At 35.7% G+C, this 5544-nt stretch overlaps 1 pseudogene; it reads right to left on the bottom strand.

Annotated features, from left to right (window-relative positions):
- Window positions 1-3211: 3211 nt before the first annotated feature.
- Window positions 3212-3445, bottom strand: LOC141502767 (COP9 signalosome complex subunit 9 pseudogene; annotated as a pseudogene).
- Window positions 3446-5544: the final 2099 nt, after the last annotated feature.

Raw genomic sequence — 5544 nt, 5'->3', positions numbered from 1 at the left:
CTTATCTGCAGTATTAGATCTGCTCCCTATAGTCTGTCTGGTTGTGTGAATTGGTATGTTTCTTTTGAAGATAATTTATTCTTATGTGGGTCTGAGGAATTATTTTTTTTTTTGCCTGTTCTAAAGAGAACAGAGACATCTACATCAGGGAATCATTAGTGTTTATCTATAAAGAGTAAGAAGGAAACCAGCCCAAAACAGATTAGAAGAGGAGCCTGCCATTGATGCTATCTGACTTCTGGAGAGGCCAAGTGAATGATGGTCTCAGAGGATCGCCTGAAAGTATTTCCTCAGAGTACACTGCCTTACAAGTAGCAAATTACAGCCTAGCTAGAGGATATAAAACTTGAATGAAAATTGGGAATATCGAGTAGGGGCTGAAGGAGATAAGGAAAGATTTGTGAACAAGATGGGATATAGGAAAATAAATTTTGAGATAGAAAAAACTATGGGTTAACCCCTTCATTTTGTGCATGAGAAGACTGAATTCAGGAAAAAGTCAAGTAACTTGACCCAGATCACAGGATTCCATCAAATTCTAAGCCTACGAATGGCCCTTTCTTTTGCACCACACTCTCTCCACTTACCTGAGCTTGGAAGTATGGAAAGGGTAAGATATTCACTGATCCTTTCATACATGGACATCTATCCTGAAAGGAGCAAAAAAAAAGACATTTTTTTAAAGAGCAAAGAGGGAAGAAGTTTGAGGATAAATAAAAATCCATACAGATGCAAGTGAAGCTAAAGCTTTAAATCAAGACACAAAATGTTTGTGAAAACTTGAGTAAAAGCAGGTACTTCATAGTCAGAAATACTAACTAAAGGTAGGAGCAGCTTCAATGTGTCCACCAATGTATTTACATATGACTATTATCCAAGTTTTGGAGATTATAATTAAAAACCGGTTGACTACAAGAGAAATGGGTGAATCAAAAAAGTCAAAGATAGTACCAGGGGTACTTGGTGAATGAGTAGTGTTACTAGTGAAAATAAGTCAGAAAATATTTCCCCAGCCTCATCCCTTTTTAACCTTCCTTATTTCCATTTTACATTGTAAGTTCCTTGAGGGAAGGGACTTTTTTTTAAATCAACAACACTTAGCACAGTGTCTGACATGTCAAATATGTTTAATAAATTTTTAGTGATTTCTGAGAAAGAAGAACAGACTTGGGGGAGAAGATAAGCTATTTTAATGAGCTTAAAGTGATCATAAGACATATAGTCAATAAGCCTATATATAGGAACTCAGGAGGAGGATTAATGTTGGAAATATGTATTTTTGAATTATCTATATGGTAGTGATCATTGAAAGTGTCAGATTAAATAATATTGATAGAAAAGAAAACTAATAATAAAATATTGTGTAAATTTTATCTTAAGAGGTCAGGAGACAGAAAAAAGATCCAGTGAATGAGCCATGAAATTAGCAGAAAAGAGTGTGTGTGTGTGTGTGTGTGTCTGTGTGTGTGTGTGTGTGTGTGTGTCTGTGTGTCTGTGTGTCTGTGTGTCTGTGTGTCTGTGTGTCTGTGTGTCTGTGTTTGTATGTGTGTGCTCATTACAGCAAAATTCCTTGAAAGCAAGAACTGTTTCACTCTTGTCTTTATATCTTCAGTGCCTTGAATACAATGGGTACTAAATAAGCAAGTGTTGGATAAGTGGATTGTTGGACAGTAGAATCAGAAGACTGTGTCATGAAATCTAAAAATGAAGCTGTATCTAGTAGGAGCAGGTAAATAACTACAGAAGTAGACTGAGAAAGGGTTTTCCATCTGTGAGAGAATAATTTTGAAAATGATGGCAGGAAGAAAATTCATATAAACAGGGATTTAGGAGAAGTTAGGTGACAGTTGGGCCTAGAGTCAGGAAATCCTGAGTTCAAATCTGCTCATAGTTAGTTGTGTGACTCTAAGTAAGTCATTTAACCTCTGCCTTAGTTTCCTCACTGTAACATGGGATTAATAAAAGCACCTACTTCCCAAGGCTGTTGTGAGGATCAAATAAGTTGATATGTTAAAGATGCTCAGAACAGTCCCAGAAAAACAGTAGAAAGTACATAAATGCTAATTCTTCATCTTCTTCTTCCTCTTTTTCTTCTTCCCCTTTCCTTCTTCCTCTTTCTTCTTCCTCCTCCTTTCTTCTTCTTCCTCTTCATCTTCCTTTTCCTCCTCCTCCTCCTCCTCCTCCTCCTCCTCCTTCTACTTCTGCTTCTGCTTCTGTTTCTTCAAGTAGGTAGTGTGGAAATGAACTTCTCTAACTAGACAACTTTTCCCAAAAAGTTTGGCAATAAAAAGGAATGGATTAATGATTTAATGAAGTGATTGAATTGATTAATGAGTGAATTGGATTAATGAGTGAATGAAGAAATGAAGTAATACAAATATCGGAGAAAGTTCTTGTTCATTAACTGACAAAATTATTGTTTTTTATTGGGAAAAGCTTAATATATTTGTAGGAATTTGGGAATAAGTCATTAGGAAAGCAGATATCACTAATGTATAAGAGTGAACTAAATATTGTTGCAATGAAATTTTGCAGAAGAAAAGAAAGATGTGATATGGTATATATAGAGAGCAAAAAACAGAACTATATCTTTTTTTTGAGATATAGTTTTGATCAAATTTTGAAGAGTAGAAAAGGAAAATAAAAGATCCTATCTGATAGCCCTTATGTTTTAGTTACTCAGATAATTAAAAAAGCTAAATCATGATAAATGTGTGAGGTTGGGGATAGAAGAAAAGAAAAAAGATTTAAAGCAACTTCTGTGAGAAATGAGATAAATTGCAGTTAAGTAGGAAAATTGCCAAGCTGCAATGAGGACCCAGATAAGTTTATTGGCCATATATTTGTAATAAATGAAATCTCTTCAGGAATACTCAGGGTCCTGAGAAGAGGAGTAGCTCGATGTGTGTACAGTTTTGAGTGTTATAGGTTTTTCCGTACATGGACTAAATTTTCCTTTCTTCAACTTTCCCCTCCTTATAAATTAAATCATATTAAGTTAAATTCATCAGACATATTTTTTCCCTTTTCATATTTATTCAGACAAGGACAACAGCTGATATTAAAAGATATCTACTGCAGCTTCTTAATGGTTAACATTTTTTTATAGTTCATTTCCTGTCTTGGTAATCATGCCCCAACTTTCCAAAAGCTCTTTAGAAATCATAAACCATGTTTTGATTAAATAAAAGCGGTATTTACGTTACTGCTACAAATCAAAGAATTAACATCTTGGGTTTCCATGGCTGGAAATCACTTCACTGGATATCATCATCATCAAAAAGATCTTCGAAATCATTGTAGAAGTCCGCGTGCACGGCCTTCTCGTTGGCGGCCAAGTCCATCAGGACCCCCGTGCTGCCTCCAGCCTGGTCCAGGTCCACGTAGGGCCCGGCGCCCTCGGGGAACATCTCGTCCACAGCCGGCTTCATGGCCCCGTCGCTCCGCTTCCATCTCGGCCCGGCGCGTCACGTCGCTCCGGCCCATCAGACATTTTTTTCCATGATCCTGTGCCAAAAGTATAGTCCCTAATCTCAAGAAGCTTACTTTCAATGGAAGACATTTGTTTACACAGGAGAATGGTGGCAAGGAGACTTCTGTAAAAAAGTGTAATGAGAAAAAAAAAACTCTTTGAAAACCTCTGGCTCCACAAAGATATCAGTTATGGAAAATTAAGAATGAGATAGAAGCCAACAAGTGCAAAACTAAAAACACTAAATGCTGATTGACATCCAACCAGCAGACTGACTGTTATTATACCTTTTTTTTCATCCATGATCCCCTGGTCTTTTTTTGGTTACTATTGTCCTTCCAGATTGTTTTTACTTTTCTTTTAAATAGATTTTATGGCTATAAAAAAGGTAGAAAGTGCACAATAAAATTTCCCTCGGGCCTTGCACTTCTGTAGGATGGCTACCACTGGAAGACTATCTTGAGTGGTACAAGCAAATCAAAAGATGTTCCTCTTATATGAGACAAGATAATAAAATAACCCAGATTTAGATGGTGAATTAAAGTTTGCAAAATAGTTTTCTTACAGTAAAGCTGTGAGTTTAGGAGGGGAAATATTATTATTCTTATTTTATTGATGAGTAAACTGAGAAGCAGAAAACTTGTGACTTATATATGGACTAGTTTGTTTCAGCTGGGCCTCAAAGTCATAAATCCCAACTCTGAGTCGTGTTCTTTCCAAGATACTATACTGAGCATCCTAACTCATGCAGAGTACTTAGTAATACAATGATTCAGGAAATCAGGATAGGAGGAGATTAATTATCATAGCTGTCGTTCTTTGGTGCCATAAAAATAAAGGCATTAATAGAGCAGTGAGGGTGAATTTCTTATCATTGGAATCAAGTCATTTTCTATTCTATGAGAGAGGGAAGGATTAACCAGAGAGGATGATAATTTTGAAACTCTGCATTTTTAAGGAATATCTCTCAAATTTTTTAACTTCCTTTAATTTTCCCACACACACACACACACACACATACACACACAAAACACACACAGAGAGAACAATGAGATTAAATTTACCAATTTACATGTATAATACATAGAAATGTGTCTAAAAAATTGTGATTTTCATTCCAGGCTAAAATTCATCATAGAAAGCAAGAATTCTTCTTCTCTATTACTTTCAAGAACAACTAATAATTCAGAGAACAATTAGGATGAGTTTGAAAAAAATCGGGTTTTGGGGTTATCTGCTGTCGTATTTACATATAAAAGCTCCCAAACAAATTAATACCTTTCCTCCAGCTATACTTGAATTAATCCAGACAATGCCAATTTAGTGGTTAAGACATGGAAATGACCAAGGTCTCCCACTGCATCCAGGAATGTCTCCAAGTTATCTTGCTTGATATCTTGCCACTGGACCCAGAAGGTTTAGGAGAAGAAAGTGATACTGGTGACTTTGCAAAACCCTTCCTCAATTAAATCTAATTCACCTGTATGATCTTCTTCGAGACTTAAATCAATATTTTTTCTTACTTTATGAAAACAGTATCTGTATAATTATTAAATAGATATATTCTCCTATTATCTGTCCTCTGAAGTTTATATCAGAAGCAAGATAGTAATCAATCAACTGATTAATTAGCAAGTTTCTATTAAAAGCCTATTATGGTCAAGCACTGAGGATACAAATATGAAGAAGGAAGAGGCAGCTACATTGTACAGTGGACAAAACACTTGTAATCAGGAAGACACAAGTTTAAATCCAGTCTCAGATACTAACTAGCAGTTTATAAAACTATATGGTCACAGATGATCAATCTAATTCAATTTTCTCATTATATTAGAGAGGGAGGTTAAATTACTTGTCCATATTCACACATAGAATTTAGGGCCGAGGCAGGATTCAACCTCAGATAATAAGTCCATTGTTAAGCATTTATCAAACACTGAGGATGTATTTCCTGCCCTTACAGTCTCTTGAATGCAATAATTCAGGTCTAGGGATTATAAATTCAGAGCTCTTCCATACTTCATGCTGCCTGCCTATCATGGTAACTATAAATATAAGGAAACTATCTTCTC

Source organism: Macrotis lagotis, chromosome X (genome assembly GCF_037893015.1).
Source record: "Macrotis lagotis isolate mMagLag1 chromosome X, bilby.v1.9.chrom.fasta, whole genome shotgun sequence".
Taxonomy (NCBI): Eukaryota; Metazoa; Chordata; class Mammalia; order Peramelemorphia; family Peramelidae; genus Macrotis; species Macrotis lagotis.
Note: the sequence above shows the minus strand (reverse complement) of the source record. Positions and strands in the feature narration are given on the sequence as shown.